The following is a 20,741-nucleotide window of genomic DNA, read 5'->3' as shown; positions in this document are numbered from 1 at the left end:
CCAATGGTTCATGACCAAGAGAGACAACTGACCCAAGTCCTAATGGGGCTTTCAGAGACTGAGACATCAAATATGGAGCATGCATGATTTGGACCTAGACTCCTTGAACACATATAGTCAATGACGTCTTTGGTCTTCATATGGGTTGCCTGGCAAGTGGGGCAGGCTGTTTTTAACATGGACTCTATCGTCTACTTTTAAATAACTCCCCCGCCCCTGGCAGGGCTGCCTTTCCAGACAGGAAGTAAAGATATGCTCAGGAGATAAAGATGTGCTCATTCCTGATGTGACTTGATATGCTTGGGAAGGTAGATATGGGGGAGGGAGGGTGGTAGGCTCCCCTTTTTCTGGGGGAAAGTGATAGAAGAAGGGGAGAAAGGGAAGGGGGGACTGGGAAGAGAGGAGGGTGAGGGCACCTTTAGAATGTAAAATAAATAAAAATAAATTTAAAAATATTCAGAGCATAGAAAATTTAAAGCTGTATTCATAGTACCTAGAATCCTCTGCCATGCTTAATATACTCCTTTAAGGCCTGATTTATATTAAATTTCATCAGTAAGGTTGATGTTGCAGAAAGTGGTATTGCTATGCTAGTCAATGATTGAATTTTTAGTCACACTATTGGATGCCAGAGACAAGAAGATTCAGAGAGTTCATTAGCTGAAATGTTGGTTTCCAGTTCAGGAAAAGCCTGTCACAATGCAACAAAGACCGCAATAGAAGGATCTCCCAAAGTCTTACTCTGATACCAAATCCACATACATGAGCATGAGCATCTGCACATATATATGTATGAAACCTGCACACATAGCACACACACTTCTTTCCTTGTGTACAACCATTTATTATCTAATTTGTATGCACTTTTGTCACAGTTTAGAATGAAATGGTGGGTTTCAGAGAACTAATCTTCCTACTGGATCTAAATTTCTTTTTACTGGTCTTCCATATTCTCGAACCTATATACTTTAAGTCTGTCTCTAGGAAGTCAAATACCTCCTGTCTTTACTGTACAGATGACTCTAGATTTAAAATTTAAGGAGCATTTCCTTCCTTCCTTCCTTTCTTTCTTTCTTTTCTCCCTCCCTCCATTCCTTCCTTTCTTCCTTTCTTTCCTTCTTTCTTTTCTCCCTCCCTCCTTCCTTCCCTCCCTCCCTCCTTCTTTTCCTTCCTTCCTTCCTTCCTTCCTTCCTTCCTTTCTTTCTTTCTTTCTTTCTTTCTTTCTTTCTTTCTTTCTTTCTTTCTTTCTTTCTTTCTTTTCTCCCTCCCTCCATTCCTTCCTTTCTTCCTTTCTTTCCTTCTTTCTTTTCTCCCTCCCTCCTTCCTTCCCTCCCTCCCTCCTTCTTTTCCTTCCTTCCTTCCTTCCTTCCTTCCTTCCTTCCTTCCTTCTTCCTTCCTTCCTTCCTTTCTTTCCTTCTTTCTTTTGTCATTCTACTGCCTGGTCCCAGCTACCTTTTTCTCTCCTCCCAGTCCTACCCTCACACTCCCCTCCCCCTCATTTCCCTCCCTCTTTCTCAGAGAAGGGGAGGATCTCAAGTGGTACCAACCCACCCTGGCACTTGAGTATTTCTATCCTGTACAAATGGCTTAAGTTTTTCCTTGCAATTATCTTAAATATCTTAAAAGATTATATGGAAATCGGAGTCCTTCTTTATACCATCCTATAAGTACAGGCTTGCTATCTTGATAAATCAAATAAGCAAAATTTCCAAATTTGCTCATGATAAAATCCTGAATGTCTTTTGGTTCTTCATCTAAATTGAACATGGTTTTAAGACATTTTCAGAGTTTGATCTTACCAACAAATTTTTAAAAAATAATTTATTTATTTATTCACTTACATCTCTATCTTAGACCTCCCCCACACACACTCTTTACCTCCTGGTCTCACCCTCCATCTTCCCCATTCTTCCTCTCCTATTTCTCAAAAAAGGAGATACCCCTAACAACCTATACCAAATCATTAATTCACATACAACTGAGCTCCTCCTCTTCTCCTAAGGTCTGGTGATGTAGCCCCACAATGGGGCAGTGATCAAAAGGCATGCAACATACTCCATGGCAGAGTTCGCCCCATCTCCCCTCACTCAGGAACATACATGAACCCTGAGTCCATCCACTACATCTCTGTATGAGACCTAGGTCCATCCTACACACGATCCTTGTTTGATGCTTCAGGCTCCACAGCCCTTCTGGGCTCTAGTTACCCTATACTTTGACTAACATTTGGCCTTGAGTCACTGCATCTCTTCCAATCTACTTCTGGATGGAGCCTCTCAAAGTACAGCTATGCTACACACTTGCCAGTGTCTTCAAGCTGTACTACAGAGCAATAATAATAAAAATTACGTGGTACTAGCACATAGACTGGTTGATCACTGGAATTAAAATGAAGACCTAGAAATAATCCCACACACTTACCTACACTTGATTCTTGACAAAAGAGCCCAAACCATACAGTCGAAAAAGAATCTTCAACAAATGCTGCTAGATGTTTTCATGTAGATAAATGCAAATAGAACCATATTTATCACCCTGCACAAGACTAAAGTCCAAGTGGATCAAAGACCTCAACAAATAACCAGATACACTAAATGTATTAAAACAGAAAGTGGGGAAGAGCCTTGAAGTCTTTGGCACAGGAGACAACTTCCTTAGTAGAACACCAACAGCTCAGGTTCTCAATTCAACAATTAATAAATGGGACCTCCTGAAACTGAAAAACTGATGTAATGCAAAGGATGGTGGTGTCAACAGAACAAAGCGGCAGCCTACAGATTAGAAAATGATTAGCACCAATCCTCCATCCAACAAAGGGCTAAATATTCAAAACATACAAATAACTCAAGATATTAAACATCACAAAAAATAAGCCAATATAAAAATGGGGTCCAGATATCAGAAGTAGGGGAATACAGGGAACAGGACAGGAGCCTTCCAGGGGGGTCTCTGAAAAGTACCTTCATAAGGATATCGAAGCAGATGCTAAGACTAATAGCCAAACTTTGGGCAGAGTGCAGGAAATCTTATGGAAAAGTGGGGAGGCAGAAAGATCTAGAGGGGATAGTAGCTCCACAAGAAGACCAAGACAGCCAAAAAAGCTGGGCTCAGGGGGTCCTCAGAGACTGATGAATCAAGCAAGGACCATGCATGGAGAGGACCTAGCCCAAGGACAGCTCAGTTTCCATGTGAGTTTTCTAGTAAGGGGGCAGGACAATCAGAGGCATGAACTCAGTTGTCTGTTCTTTGATCACCACTCCCCACTCCCTTACTAGGCCACAGAGAAAGAGAATCCTGACAGTCTTGATGAGACCTGATAGTCTAGGGTCATATAATAGGGAAGGAGGCCTTTGCTTATCAGTGGACAAAGGGAAGGACATAGGAAAAAAAATGGCAGGGAGGGTGGGACCAGGAAGAGATGAGGGAGAGGACTACACACGGACACAAAGTGAATAAATTGAAATAAACAATAAAAAGAAAAATTTTTAGAAATGGGGCTCAGAGCTAAACAGATAATTTTCAGCAGCAGAATCTCAAGCAACCTAGAAGCACTTAAAGATATGAGTACACGAAATATTATGAAAGAAGAGGGAAAGAGAAAGACCTGGACAGGACAAAAGCTACAAAAGAAGACCAACAGAGCCATAAAAACTGAGCCCTGGGGGCCCTGAAGAGAATAGTACCCCAACAAAGGACAATGCATGGAGCACATCTAAAAGACTGAGCTCATAGACTCAGTCTCCAAGCGCATTCCCTAGTAAGGTGAGCAGGGGCTGTCTCTGGCATGAACTCAGTGGCTGACTCTTTGATCACCTCCTCCTGGGAGGTGCAGCCTTATCAGGTCACAGAGGAAGACAATGCAGCCAGTCCTGATGAGACCTGACAGTCTAGGGTCAAACAGAAGGGAAGAAGGACCTCCCCTATCAGTGGATTAGGGGAGGAGCATAGGGAAAAAAGAGGGAGGGGTGGGATTGGGAGGAGAAGAAGGAGGGGGCCACATCCAGGATACAAATTGTATAAATTGTAATAAATGATAATAATTAAAAAAGAAATATATATATATATATATACATATATATATACATATATATATATACATATATATATATATGCTCAACTTCATTGGTCATCAGGAAAAAGGAAAATGCAAATCAAAAAAGCTCTGAGATTCCATCTTACAAGTGTCCAAATGGCTAAGATCAAAAACTCAAGTGACAGCACATATTGGCCAGGATGTGCAGAAAGGGGAGCACATTTTTGGTGTGAGTACAAGCATATACAACCACTTTGGAAATCACATTGCACGTTCTCCAAAAATTATGAATAGCTCTACCTCAAGACCCAGCTACACCACTCCTGGGCATATAGTCAAAGATGCTCTACCATACAACAAGGACATGTACTCACCTATGTTTATGGCAGCTTTTATTTGTAATATCCAGAAACTGGATACAACCTAAATATTCCTTCAACTGAAGAATCGATAAAGAAATTGTTATACATTTACACAATTGAATACTAATCAGATACCAAAAATGAGTAAACCATAAAATTTGCAGAAAAATTGATGGAACTAGAAAATATCATCCTGAGTGAGGTAATCCAGACTCAGAAAGACACACATAGCATATACTCACTTATAAATGGATTTTACCCATAAAGTACAGGATAAACATACTATAATTCACAGAACCAAAGAAGATAAGTAACAATGAGAATCCAGTGAAGGATGCTTAAATCTCACTCAGATTGGGAGATAAAATAGACAACAGAAGTATTTTAAGAGAGGGAATCTGGTAGGACAGGGATTGGAGAGAGAAATGAATATAGAAAGTAGGCCTGGAGTGAGGGGGTGGGTGTCAGAGAGAATCTACAGAGAGAAGAGAAACTGTGGGCAGTGACAGCTCTATGACAAGCTGGAGACCTAAGACAGGGTCATTAAGTGGAAGTTTCTGGTTTCTTTGAAGACTCAATTGAGTCATATGATGTTTTGCCATAGGCTGGCTTTTGAGAGGGCACTTGATATTTTGCTTTGAGCTCTCTTGGTTGAAGGGCATGAGTTTGGTCAGCTGAGATAATGTGTGGGTGGACTCTGAGAAGAGGAGATATATAGATGTGCATAGACTGTGAGACATTGCTTTTTAGATTGACATCACTGAGCTGATCTTCGTGATTTGACACTTCTCAGAGACTCAGAGAGAAACATTCCAGAGAACTTCTCAGAGCAATCCAAATGAGTTTGCAGCTTTTGCTAACTTGTCCAGATCTTCTGAATCATGCTGATTCATGTTCCTGCTTGGTGTTGGTCTTTGGACTGGACTGCTGATATGCTGATGAGGATAGTAATCCCCTAAGCACACACTGACCCTAATCAGCAGGAAGAAGATATAAAAGAGGTCTTAAGGTCAAGGGGTTGGAAGGGAGGTAAGGGTGTTTAAGAACCCTAAATACAGTAGGTTTGGTGAAAATCTAAGCCTGTATGGTAGGCTTCTGTGAAGATATAGGGGTGACTCTAGCTGAGACTCCTAGTAAGAGGTGTCATGGAGACTGAAGAGGACATTCCTTAACTAGACTAGACTTCTAGTGGAGGGATGAGAAACTAAACCATCCATAAAAACATAGAGCCAAAATTTACCCTGCTTACAAGATGTGTGGGGATAAAGATAGAGCAGAGATGGAGGGAATGGGCAACCAATGCCTGGCCCAACCTGAGACCCTCCCCATCGGAGAGCCAACCCTGACACTATTAACAATATTTTCCAACAAATTTTCATCATAAATTAACACCTGTATAACTGCAACTGATTCCTTATGGTCCCTATTTTTAAATCTTTACTCTTACATACATGCACAACAATGCACCTTAGGCCTTCTATTAGGACAGTTATTCATATCTCTTTTTTTTTTAATTTTATTTTTCTTTTTAGTTACATTTTGTTAACTCTGTGTCCCGCTGTATCCCGCTCCCTCATTCCCTCCCCAACCTTGCACTCCCTCCCTGGTCTCCTCCCTGCCCCTTTCCAAGTCCACTGATAGGGGAGGACCTCCTCCCCTTTCATTGGTTTTCCATTGCACTCAAAAAAGGTCTGAGTTTCAACATATGTGGTAAAATATAAATATCTAAAATTCACTTGTGTTGATAAATACACTCATGTGGAATAATAAGATCCTAACTCCCTATGGCCTTGATCTTTCCTCACACCATCTATTTCAGAACACTAGACTTGGCACTGGACCTGGATGAAATTCCATTCTACAGATGCCAGCACTCTGTTTAAAAACCTTTCTGAAGATTCCCTAAAGGTGCCATCATTCTTATCCCTAGCCCTTTCCTACATTTATGTATTTCTTCATGTAACTTATGTCATGATATATGTAATATATATTATATGACTTTACATTATATTATTTTATTATATATTAAATATATTATAATTACATATTCTATATATTATATGTGTGCATATTAATATATGAGAGAAATATATGTGTATATACATGTACATATATATGAGAAAGAGAAAGAAATATATGCTGTTTGAATTAATTGTTTCCTCCTCTGGAACATAAATACATTAGAGACCATTTAACCTTCTTGTTGGTCTTCAATTAAGTTTTTGTATCGCAGAATAGCCTTAAGTTAGAATATTTACTCTATGATTATTCATAGAATAAATAGAGTTATAATGTTTCTTTTAATTCTACTTGAATGATAGAATATTCTAATTATTTTAGTTTTGTGTGTGTGTGTTTGTGTGTGTGTGTGTGTGTGTGTGTGTGTTCAGTGTATGTCTGAGTGCTTGTTTTTATGTGTATGCACACGCTTTTTGGTGCCAGAAAAAAATATTCTGGTGTCTTCTTTTTTTTTTACTTCACACCTAATTATTGGAACACCGTCTCTCACCAAGTTGGAGACCACTGTGCTGGAATGGTTGGCCAATGAGAACCAGAGATCTGCCTTTCTTCATCTCCATAGAGGTGGGGTCTTATACAAGCTCCTCCACACATGGTTGATTTGTAAGTTCTGAGAATCCCAAATCCCAGCTCCTAACGCTTGGTCGGCGAGTACTTAGTCTCAGAGCCATGTCCCCTGCCCCTTGAATGCAGTACTCTATACAGAACTGTAACAATCAATGTTCCCCACCAAGATGTGAATTGTTTTACTTTCATTTTTATGATTTAGATTACTATGTGCTGCCTCACTGTTAATGTGTAAAAGACAAGAGACTTTTGCTCAGAGTTGAAATGCACATCATGTTTGCCACTGCTCCTATACCTAGGTTAATTTATACACTCTTTATGCAAGTCATTTTACATCTGCTACAACTTGTGAGGTTTATTGAAACTGAAATAGGATACATTCTAAACTTAATGAACCAACATGTATTGGGTACCTACAACAGGACATCACGTTTGTTTCTTTTATTTATAGGCCCCTACAATTTTATACATCTATATAATAAAATGTCCATTTCCTCTCTTCAACTCTATCAATATATTTCCCAGTAACCCCCTCAATATATATATATATATATATATATATATATATATATATATATATATATATATATATCCCAGTTACTGCTTCACATATGTGCATGGCTCATTCACACATGAGCATCCTATCAGTTGCCACAACTTAAAAGAGACTGATACCTTCTTCATCAGAAAATTTGCGCTATCAAAAGCTCCTCAGTAATAGGTAGGGCTTGAAGATCGTCAACTCTGTTGATGCCAGAAGTTTATCTGGCTTGACATTGTGCAGGTAACCAAAGCTGCTGTGAACTTTTGTTTCTGTTCATCCTGCTATTTCTAGTAGGTAGTGTTTCACAACTTCAGCCTTTTCTTCTTCAGTGCTTCGTGAACTTCAGTGAGATGTAGGGTGCATTGATTTTGGAATTCTCTCTTTAGGCTTGAGCACACACTGCTTATTTTTAGTATTTTGTCCAGTTTTGCATTCTCTATTGACTGCTGCTCCTCTGAGAAGCTTCAATGACCAAGGTTCAGAGAAGCCTGCATTTGTTGATATAAACATTCAGAAGTCCCTTTGACAATGTAACCATTTATCAAGATAATAGTAGCTGGCTCTATACTAGTGTATATGTTTCCTTTAACCCTTGAACTAGTGTTGTAAATACGCATATTGAGATGACCTTTTATGATGTAAGCCAACTTCCATAAACAATAGTAGCTCCTTCAGATTGAAATATTGTGTCTTTCCTTGATATTACTAAGCCAATGCAACCTTAGGTGCTAAAATTTATAGCAATCAAGGAAAATGTCAATCTAGAATCCCTACTAAAGTAACATTACCACTGATGTGGACAGAAAACTATTGTTGAAAGTAACATATAACAAATAAATATTTTAATTGTTATATTAAAATTGTTATGCAGTGTCCTTGATTTTCTGTTTAAATATGATAAAGATATCATTTATAAGTAGTACTAACATCTTTGCTATCAAATTCAAGTTCATATAATATTTTCTTATTCAGTTTATTTTTAAATTATTATTGAGATATACATGGGAACCAAGCAATTGGAAATATTCATTATGCCTTTTTGGGGTTCTTGGGACTGGGTGTTACTATAGTCCAGTCTGTCATATCACCCACTCTGTAACACATGCATGTATCTTAAACCAATCCTCCTGACTTAGCTATTCAAGTTCTAGTATGACTGGTTTTAACCATCTCATTTTCATGTATTTTAAAGTGTTTAGACTTCAAGAAGTGCCCTAATTCTACTTAATTGTTTATGGTGACTTGTTTAAAAATATCTTCCTTTTACTCTGCTCCCAGAATTTTACAGGGAATAATTATTCTTTTGTTTTCAAATTTTATTGGTTTTCTAGTTCTAACAAATTAAACCTATGATTTACTTTTTCCTCATAATTATATCCTCTCCAACTTCTTTTAAAATAACTTTCGCTATCTTAATTGGTGTTAGCAGAACTTCCAATTTGATACCAGATACAAATTTTATTAACATACAGTTTCTCCATCTTCCAGATCATTAATTAAGTTGTTAAATAAGATCAGCCCTCACACTGATCCCTGAGGCACTCCATTAAATACACTGACATTTTGTTTGTTATACTTCAGTCAGTTTTATATCCACAAGGCTCTTCTTTTATCCAAGCCAATTTGAATTTTTATCACCATTTCATGACACTAGAAGATGTTTTATTCCCAATTTTTAAGCTGGTGTAATCCAGATCCTTGACATTATCAGCTTATCCAGAATGGTTTTACTGCAGAAGCATCATTCTGAAGTTATTTTCTTTTGTGGCTTTATAAACTATGATTGTTTCCAAGAACAAAGTCTTTAATCACCTCTTCCTCATTTCTCTTTTTAAATAACATAATCAAATTTATATTTTATGAACCCCTTATATTATGTTTCTTTAATTCTAGAATATTTTTCATAATATAATTATTTTAATCTTTTAAGTGACAAAATTCTTCATGACCCATGATATGCTGGTATTAATTTCCTTAATTCTGTCTTTGGGTTGAGTTAAACATTCCTTTTCAGAATTCCTTATTTTTCATAGCTTTCAAGCACACACACTTTTCAACACAGGCTTTCCTAATTTAAGTGCAGGTAGGTAGTATTTTCATACTTTGACCAAATTAACTTAGTTGAACTTGGGTTTTATAATCCTAATATAAAAATAAGCCGATTTAACAGGAAACTCTCAAAGGAAATATTATGTAAGGAAGTAAATTTGAAAGTGTAATGCTGACAGAAATTAAGCTCAAGACTTTTTTGCTTCACTCTTTTTTGAGATTATAATTTAATCACTACATTTATTCTTTACTTTTTCTCCCTCTAAACTCTCCAATATGCCTTTTCCAACTATCATTCCAGTTCAAGGACTTTTTCTATACTTATTCAGTATTATTGTATATGCACATATACACACATCTTTAAATATATACTAATCAGTCTGTATAATATTATTTGCATGTTTTCATTGATGAACTGACCATTTGTCACTGGAAAAAAAGGTTTTTCAACCCCTTTGAAGTTATGAATACTTTTTCACTAATAATCTTTTTGACTGAATTACTTTTGATGAGACAAAAATAAGAAATAAGAGAAGGCTTAAAAACTAGAAATTTATTTAGAAAAGTAAGATTAATTTGTTCACCGTGCATTCAAACTTTGTCTTCTCCCTTGGTTTTCTTTTTTAATTAATTAATTAATTAATTTTTAATTATTACAATTTATTCACTTTGTATCCCAGGTGTAGCTCCCTCCCTAGTTTTCTCCCAAATCTACCCTCCCACCCTCCTCTCCTCCCATGCCCCTCCCCCAGTACACTGATAGTCCTTTTCCCCTTCCATCTCACCCTAGCCTATCAGGTCTTATCAGGACTGGCAACCTTGTCTTTCTCTGTGGCTTGGTAAAGTTGCACTTACCCTAGGGGGAGGTGATCAAAGTGCCAGCCCCAAAGATCATGTCAGAGACAGCTCCTGCTCCCGTCACTAGGGAACCCACTTGGAAGCTGAGCTACCATGGGCCACATCTGAGCAAGGGGTCTAGGTTGTCTCCATGTGTGGTCTTTGGTTGGAGTGTGAGTCTTTGTAAAGACCCTTGGGCCTATTTTTTTTTTTTTTTTTTTTTTTTGTCTGTTGTTCTCTTTATGGAGTTACTGTCCTCTCCAGGTCTTTCTTTCTTCCCCCTTCTTTCATAAGATTCCTTGTACTCTGCCCAAAGTTTGGCTGTGAGTCTCAGCATCTGCTTGGATATTCTGCTGGATAGAGTCTTTCAGATGCCCACAGAATAACTTCTTTTCTTTCATTCCACAATGAGAATGTCCATGACAAGACTTGGGATGTCTATTTACTGGAAGAAACAAGAGTTCACTGAAGGACTTTAAGAAACTAATATATTAGACTGTAGTTTTATGAGTTCTCTGAAATATTTCAAGAAACTAATTTATAAGATTATAAACCATTAAGGAATCATCATTTATATGTTAGAAAGGCTCCAACAATGACAAATCTAAACACTGAATTTTTAAATAAATATACTTGAGAAGCTAATAATAAAATACATAAGAATTTCTATGTGAGAGAAAGAAAAAATGGATATAAGAAAGAAGACTGCTTATGAAACATTAGATATAAGATAAAGTATAACTAAATCTTTGTTTTATATTTTAGAAAGGTTCAATTAGAACAAAGAACGACAAATCTCTTGTGGGGAGGCACCAGTCAGTGGCCTAAACTAAGACAATTATAAACTAGGTTCATACATAAAATAAGAGGTTTTTTTATACAAGTATAACTCTCAAGTGTACTTATTTTGAAAATCTGATATGTTTATGTCTCCCAACCAAATAATTATTGAAGGACTAAAACCGAAGTTCCAAAAATTACTCACTGACTAAGGAGTTTCTTTATAGCTGCATCTGTGTAGAAATTCTCAAAACTAAAGAAGATTCTTGTGGAATTATCATTGCTTTGGGTAGAGAGGTTAAAAAGTGATTCTAATACATAAAATGTTAGAAAAAAGAAATTGTGATTTAGCAAGACTAAAGTTTTTCAAAATATTGGGTGGTGTTTAGCAATTCTGATGAAACAGCTATAAAGATTATATAAGTTCTTTAAATAAAATTAATTTCAAAATATAACAGATATATGCAATAAATAAAACGAATGTTTTTGATGTTGTGGGCCTATAATGAAATACAATTGTTATTTATAATAACTGAAAAAGGCACAGGTTACTGATTTACCTAACATTTGATTTTTAACTACCACCACATTCTAAATTTATAACCAGAGAGTTTGAGAGGAATTTAGACAGGAAAGGAATAGTTATGGTTCTGCCCTTTTATCAACAATAATGGCATATGGTGAGTTTTTTAAAACTCTTTATAGCCAAAACCTTCATAACTTTAAATAATAGTTAAGACCTTAGATTGCATGATTTTATCTGATATTTTGCTAATATAATTATTTAGATATCAAGTGACTGTGTTTTATGAGTTTCATAGCTGTGGGGTTTTTATCCTTTTTAAAGATTATTTCCTTTTTGTGTACAGTTGATATATACTTAATGATTTATATTGAACCATGTACATGTATTCTTAATGATAATGTTGTATTTCAAGCTAACATTTTGCCTAAACTTACTCATTTTGCCATATAACTATTCAACCTAGATCAATTTTTATTTATTTTTTTAACAGGACCATATTATTGCACTATTTGTGTGTGTGTGTGTTTGAAGTATGTGAATATACTTGCGATGTCTGTCTGAACTGATTTATCCAGTAATCTCATTAAATTTGGTATAACGTAGCTGTTTCTCCTCAAATTGTATGCAGAATTACAGGACTTCCCCGTGCGACCTGACAATGTGATCCAGATTGCACGTCTGATGAAAATAGAGCTTAAATTCTCAGACTCTTAATTTATCATCTGGAAATGATTACCTGGAGTTATTTACACTAAGAAATGTTTCAGAGCACTGAGTAAACACAAAGGAGGAAAAAGACTGAAGACAAATATGAGCAGGTGAGGAAAAGATCCATGAAGGAAAGAAATTTTAGACATACAGGAACAGATGAGGAAAAAAATATCTATGGAAAGAAGCAGCTGTAGACAACTTCACCAGATGGGAAATGATCCCTGCACAGAGAACCAACACCGGCAATGCTTCAAGGGTCCTGGCTGTAAAACATTTGTTCCTTTCAAACACATCTACTTCCAAATCCACCTGGCAACATGAAGGTTGTACACCTGTTATGTCTGCTTTGTCTAGTGGGATGTTTCTTTTTAAACGATTTTGCATGTAACTTTTAAAAGGTAGATTTGTTGTTATTCTTTGTTTTATTTTTTTCTTTAAATGTTCCACTACAAAACACAATTTTTGAGCATATTTGTTTTTTCCCCTCTGTAAAATACCTACTTAGTATCAATTAAGTTGTATTGATTAACTATAATGCTGTAATTATGAATTTTATTATTCCTTTCAGTCTTTCTCATTATCTAAAACAATCTAACACTTTTATAAATGAGATAAAATCTGTGACTAGGTTCTAATTGTATTCTATCTCATACTTGAATTAACAGAAATAAATACAGGGAAGGAATAATTATTAGGTATTTCATAAATCTTTTAAAGATAACTTGAGCACAGAAAATTAAATATGTGAATATGAATATAAAATTTGTAGAAGATTATCATTCTTTTAGAATAAAATTTTTAGTGCCTGTGGTGGTTATAAGACCAAATAAAATATAGTTGGCCTCATTAAACTTGTAGTTAATAAACTATATTTAAACTTTACTTAAACTATATTATGTATGAATAAGGGCATACATACATATATATGTTGTTCAAATATACTGTGCTTATACATAAACATTAAATTTAGTGGACTGCTAATGTTTTATTTATTAAATGATTAATGGGCAACATTTCCCTGTTATAAAAATCATTAATAGTTTAACTTAAGAAAATTTAAGCCTATCTAAAATATCTTGTTTACATCATAAATTTTAAATTGGAAAATAAGGCTTTGTAACAGAGACGAATATCTAATTCAGATTAAATGTTTTGAAAGATTTATCAGTTATATTTCTGTACAAGTTACTTTCGTATTCTACTTGAAATGATAAACTTATTGTCTAACTTTGTACCAAGAATCTCAAACGTTAGGTAAGGGGCAGTACTTTTTTTTTTTTTAAGATTTGTTTATTATTTATACAACATTTTGCCTGCACACCAGATCTTACTATAGATAGTTATGAGTCAACATGCAGTTGCTGGGAATTGAACTCAGGACCTTTGGAAGAGCAGCAAGTGTTCTTAATCTCTGAGCAATTTTTTTTTTTACTTTTTATTTTTATTATTTACAGTTTATTCGCTTTGTATCCCTGCCCCATAGCATCCTCCCTTCCTCCCACATTCCATTCCTCCCTCCAATCCCACATTCCCTCCCTTTTCTCCACCTATTCCCTGCCCCAAGGCCACTGATAGTGGCGGTCTTCCTCTCCTTCCTTCTGATACTAGTCAATCAGGTATCACTAGGAGTGGCTGCATTGTCTTCCTCATCAGGGGGAAGTGATCAAAGAACCAGCCACTGAATTCATGTCAGAGACTGTCCCTGTTCCCATTACTATGGAACCCACTTGAACAATAAAGTGCCATGGGCTACATCTGAGCAGGCGTTCTAGATTATCTCCATGAATGGTCCTTGGTTGGAGTATTGGTCTCAGAAAAGACCCCTGTGCCAAGATTTTTTTTGATTCTGTTGCTCTCCTTGTGGAGCTCCTGTCCTCTTCAGATCTTACTATTTCCCTCTTCTTTCATAAGATTCCCTGCACTCTGCCCAAAGGTTGGCTCTAAGTCTGAGCATCTGCTTTGATACCCTGCAGGGTAGAGCCTTTCAGAAGCCCTCTGTGGCAGGCTCCTATCCTGTTCCCTGTTTTCTCCTTCTTCTGATGTCCATCTTTTTGCTTTTCTGAATGAGGATTGAGCATCTTAGGCAGAGTCCTCTTTGATTAGTTTCTTTAGGTGTACAAATTTTAGTATGTTTTTCCTATATTATATATCTAATACCCACTTATGAGTGAGTATATACCACATGTGTCTTTCTGCTTCTGGGATACCTCATTCAAGATGATCTTTTTCCAGTTCCCACCATTTGCCTACAAATTTCATGATTTCTTTCTTTTTAATTGCTGAGTAATATTCCATTGTCTAGATGTACCACAATTTTTGTATCCATTCCTCAACTGAGGGGAATCTGTATTTTCTCAAGATTCTGGTTATTACCAATAAAGTTGCTACAAACATGGCTGAGCAAATCTCCTTGTTGTATACTTGAGCATCTTTTGGATATATGCCTAGGAGTGGTATAGCTGGATCTTGAGGAAGGTCTATTCCTAATTGTATGAGCAAGCATCAGATTGATTTCCAATTTTACATTTCCATAAGCAGTGGAGGAGGGCTCCCTTTTCTCCACATCCTTTCCAGCATATGTTGTCACTTGAGTTTTGATCTTAGCCATTCTAATGGGTGTAAGGTGAAATCTCAGGGTCTTTTTGATTTGCATTTCTCTGATGGCTAAGAACATTGAGCATTTCTTTAACTGTTTCTCTGCCATCCAATATTCCTTTATTGAGAATTCTCTGTTTAGTGCTGTATCCATTTTTTAATTGGATTATTTGATTTGTTGCTGTTTAACTTCTTGAGTTCTTTATATATTCTAGATATTAGCCCTCTGTCAGATATAGGGTTGGTGAAGATCCTATCCCAATCTGTCTGCAGTCATTTTATTCTGATGACAGCATCCTTTGCTTTACATAAGCTTTCAAGTTTCATGAGGTCCCATTTATTGATTGTTACTCTTAGAGCCTGTGATGTGGATATTCTGTTCAGGAAGTTGTCTCCTGTGCCAATGAGTTCAAGTCTTTTCCCCACTTTTTCTTCTAACAGGTTTAGAGTGTCTGGTTTTATATTGAGGTCTTTGATCCACTTAGACTTTAGTTTTGTGAAGGGTGATAAATAAGGATCTATTTGCATTTTTCTTCTGTAGACATCCAGTTAGAGCAGCACCATTTGTTGAAGATGCTATGTTTTGTTTTGTTTTTCCAATGGTTTTGGCATCTTTGTAAAAAATCATGCGTTCATAAGCATGTGGATTTATTTCAGAGTCTTCTCTTAGATTCCATTGATCCACCATTCTGTTTCTGTGCCAGTACCATGCAGTATTTAGTATTGTTGCTGTATAGTACAGCTTGAAATCAGGGATGGAGATACCTCCAGAAGGTCTTTTATTGTAGAGGATTGTTGTTTTAGCAATTCTGGGTTTCTTGTTATTCCATATGAAGTTGAGAATTTTTCTTTCAAGGTTTGTAAGTTTTGTGTTGGTAATTTATTGGGAATTGTATTGAATCTGTAGATTGCTTTTGGTAAGATGGCCATTTTTACTATGTTAATCCTGCCAAGCCATGAGCATGGGAGATCTTTCTATCTTCTGATATCTTCTTCTAATTCTTTCTTCAGAGACTGGAAATTTTTTTCGTATAAGTCTTTGATTTTCTTGGTTAGGGTCACACCAAGGTACTTTATGTCCTTTGTAGCTATTGTGAAGTCTGTTGTTTTTCTAATTTCTTTCCCAGCCCTTTTGTCTTTTGAAGTACTTTTTAAGTTAAAATATGAAATTTGTGCACCATTACCAAGTAAAGTGTTCTTGCAATGCAAAAATTGTGCAATGTAAAAATCAATGTGATTATTTATTAAGAAAATGAAGAAAAGCATGATAATGGCAAAATCACTCAACACATTACATAAAAGTTTCCCATTATACTAAGGGAAAAAAAAATCAGCTCACTCAGTCTTACTAAGAGTAAAAGCCTAAAGTCTTTCAGAAACTATTTAGAATTTATGGAGAAATACTAAAATATCATCAGAATAAGCCGGGATGTCTGCTTTTGCAAGTTCTGTTGGGCATAGTAGCAGAATTCCATATGGATTACTTGGGTAAGATAAGAAATGAAGACATCCAAGTTGCACAAAGATGTACTTTCATAAGCCCTCAACTGGCTTGTCGAAGACTTAAAGCAACTGCATGTGACAAGCCTTTTGCAAACTATAGCATTTTGTTGTTATTTTTTGCTGTATTCTAAGTGTTGTGTACACTTCATAACAGCCCTGGGAAGAAGGTAGCTGACTTCCATAGACTTAGATGAGTGACAGTGATAGCAAGAAGGAGAGTGAACACAGGAGGTAATGGAAATGTTTGGTAACTTTTTTTAATATTTATTTTAATTTTTATTAATTACATTTTATTCACTTTTTACCCCCCCCACAGTTCCCTCCGTTCTCTGTTCCCAATCCTCCCCTCACTCCCCCTCTCCATTCATGCTCCTCAGCAAGTCCACTGATTGGGAAGGTCTTCCTCTCCTTCCTTCTGATACTAGTCTATCAGGTCTCATCAGGTGTAGATGAATTGGCCTGGTAAGGCTGCTCCACCCTCAAAGAGCAGGCCAATCAGTTTACGTCAGAGACAGTCCCTGTTCCCATTACTATGGAGCCCACTTGGACACTGAACTGCCATGGGCTACATCTGTGCAGGGTTTCTAGGTTATCTCTATCAGTGGTCCTTGTTGGAGTATCAGTCTCAGAAAAGACCCCTGTGCACAGAATTTTGGTTCTGTTGCTCTCCTTGTGAAGCTCCTGTCCTCTCCAGGTCTTACTATTTCCCCTTCTTTCATAAGATTCCCTGCAGTCTGCCCAAAGGTTGACCATAAGTCTCAGCATCTGCTTTGATACCCTGCAGGGTAGAGCCTTTCAGAGGCCCTCTGTGGCAGGCTTCTATCCTGTTCCCTGTTTTCTCCTTCTTCTGATGTCCATTCTCTTTGCCTCTATGAATGGGGATTGAACAGTTTAGCCAGAGTCCTCCTTCCATATGCCCCTTAACTGAGGAATAGTTACAGAAATTGTGGTACATCTACACAATGGAATATCACTCAGCTAAAACAAAAACAAAGAAAGAAATAAACCCCCCCAAAACACACACACACACACACACACACACACACACACACACACACACACAAAGAAATCATGAAATTTGCAGGTAAATGGTGGGAACTGGAAAAGATCATCCTGAGTGAGGTATTCCAGAAGGAGAAAGACAAAAGGGTATATACTCACTCATAAGTGGAAATTATACATATAATATTAAGTGGTTTATTTAAAAGATAAGTACACAAATTTCTGAATACCTGAATGCTTTCACAGTGTGTGGTTTGATTTCCTTCTCTTTGAGTAAGTATAGTGAAGAGTTGGTTACATGCTTCAAGCCAAAGTGTATAGTGGAAGTGGAGGATGGCAACACTGAAGTTACCAAAGATTAGTTTTTTAGGTGTACTGTATGTCACTAGTATTTTAATTTAAAATCAGATTACTCCTTAGAGAATAGGAGTTTCCACTCAAGTCCCAATCAATTATATCCAGTCCTACAGTTCTTTTATGCATAATAACCATCTGTCCTTGCTCAGACTCAAGTGCCAACACCTACCCTCTGCTGCTGCTGTTCAGTTGTTATGGTTAAATGAGTTGAAACTCATAATCTAGACATATCCATGCTTAGGAAGAGTTGAAACATTTCTCAAATGAAAACTCCTTTTTTTCAATTGGGAAAGCTCCCTCAGAGTGCTTACCCTCACCTTCTTTGTATAAACATATTCTGTTTTCAGAATCCTAGATACTGAACAGGTGACATCCTCAACTTTCATATGAACAAACTCCTAAGAGAAAGCATCTATCTATCCATATATCTATCTATATATCTATGTATGTCTGCATAAAAATGTCTGCTGTACTAGACTATTAATAACTTGGAATAAAAATGAGATTCCATTTTTATTTTTCCTGAATTACTAAATTCACTGATGTATTCTTGTTAATTAATCTCTCATTCTCTTCTAAAGGTAGGTTATTGCAAACAACAAGGAATCCTTTGGGTAAATGAAATATTGACCAAACTGTGCAGGAATTAGAAACCTCTACAACCTAAGCAGGAGATAAAATGTGGTGCACTTAATTCCCTGTTTGGCTTATGTCACTCTCTCATTATTTTCCTAAGTATACTATCATTTCATGATCCCTACCCCTAAAATATATTGAAAAGGCTAAACAGAAGTAAAATAATAGACAACAACCACAACAAAAAAATTAATAATTTTCTCCAATGGAAATAGATAAAAGGAAGTATTTTAATTACAAAAAGAGAAAAAGTACAATGTCATAGCATTATTATATCACTACCAATAACTATTATATAACTAACAATTTTTACAAGATGAATTATTTTATGTTGAAAATATTCATTTGTTTTTATGTGTGTGTATGAGGTTTAGGTTTTTTTTCATTTTTTTATTATTTTTTTTACACTTCATTCACTTTCTATCCCCCCATAAGCCCCTCCCCCCCCTCCTGATCCCACCCTCCTTCCCCCTTCTTCATGCATGCCCCTTCCCAAGTCCACTGATAGGGGAGGTTCTCCTCTCCTTCCCTCTGATCTTAGTCTATCAGGTCACATCCGGAGTGGCTGCATGGTCATCTTTTGTGGCCTGGTAAGACTGCTCTCCCCTTAGGGGGAGGTGATCAAAGAGCAGGCCTATGAGATTGTGGTAGAGGCAGTCCCTCTTCCCATTACTATGTAACCCACTTAGACACTAAACTGCCATGGATTACATCTGCTCAGGGGTTCTAGGTTATCCCCATACCTGGTACTTGGTTGGAGTATGGGTCTCTGGGAAAACCCCTGTGTTCAAATCTTCTAGTTCTGTTGCTCTCCTTGTGGGGTTCCTGTCCTCTCCATAACCTACTATTTCCTACTTCTTACATAAGATTCCATGCACTCTGCCCAACAGTTGTCCATAAAGTCACAGCGTCTGCTTTGATAGTCTACAGGGCAGAGCCTATCAGAAGCCCTCTGTGGCAGGTTCCTAGGTTGTTTCCTGCTTTCTTCTTCTTCTGATGTCCATCCTCTTTGCCTTTCAGAATGGGGATTGAGTGTTTTAGTCAGGGATTGATTAGTTTCTTTAAATTTACAGATTTTAGGTTTTTTTATTTTTATTTTTATTTTTTTGACCACACACATATATATACATATATGCCCTAGGGTATAGCATTGGATCCCCTGGAACTGAATTTTGAGATGGTTGCCTGTGCTGTCTAAGTGCTAAGAAACAAACCCCAATCCTTTTGTAAGAACCTTGAATTCTCCTGATGAGAGAACGTGATGAGCCATCTCACCAGTCCTACAATGAATAGTTAATGTTCACTTAGAGTACAATTTTTAGAAGGTAAGCCAATGTCTCCTTATTCTTTAAATATCAAAATACACAAAGTGTAAAACTACCAAGATAATTCAATTGTCGTGGTTTATGTTTACTTTTACTTTATTACAGTTTGAATTTGTTACATGTAGGCCCAGCCACCATTCTCCAAAGGCATACCCAATATGCTCTGAATTCTTACAGGCTCACTGGCGTCTGAATACTCTGTTTCTATATTTATTTTATTTCTCATGTTCCACTTAATATTTGTCTTCTGCAAACAGTTCTGTAAAAGTTATAGTTTTGTAGAAAGCTATCTGCTACTCAAATTCTATTTATACAAACTTTGAATTCATAGTTTCTAAGACCCACATAATAAATCTATATAACTATCAGCATTCTATATTAATATGATGAGTATTGTAAATAGAACTAGTGTTCAACCTACAGTATATATATATAGTTATTGATAAAATAATTTTATTTTTATTCACTTTACATCCTAGTTATAGTCCCATCCCTCCTCCACCCTAAGTTCCACCTTTCCTCCCTCCCTATTACCCCTCCCCTTTTCTTCAGAAAAAGGGAGCTCCTTTTCCCATGAACTCCAGCTCATCAAGTCACATCAGGACTGAGCATGTCTTCTTCCCCTGTGGCCTAAAATGGAGGTTTCACCAGGAAGAAGTGAACAAAAAGATGGCAAGTGAGTCCGTGTCTGATGTAGTCCACACTCCCCTTACTAGAAGGCCCACATGAAGCCTAAGCTGTCCATCTGCTGCATCTGTGTAGGGTGCCTAGGCCCATTTCCTGATTTGTTACTGCATTGTTAAAGTATTTGTTGATGCTTCAGTCTCAGAAAGCCCCTCTTGGCCTGGTTCACTGTCTTTTTTTATTTCTAAATTTTTTTATTATTATTATTTTA

This window comes from Psammomys obesus, unplaced genomic scaffold, assembly GCF_907164565.1.
Source record: "Psammomys obesus unplaced genomic scaffold, mPsaObe1.curated_primary_1811, whole genome shotgun sequence".
In the NCBI taxonomy this organism is placed as follows: Eukaryota; Metazoa; Chordata; class Mammalia; order Rodentia; family Muridae; genus Psammomys; species Psammomys obesus.
The sequence above is the reverse complement of the archived record's forward strand: the minus strand, read 5'-3'. Positions refer to the sequence as shown.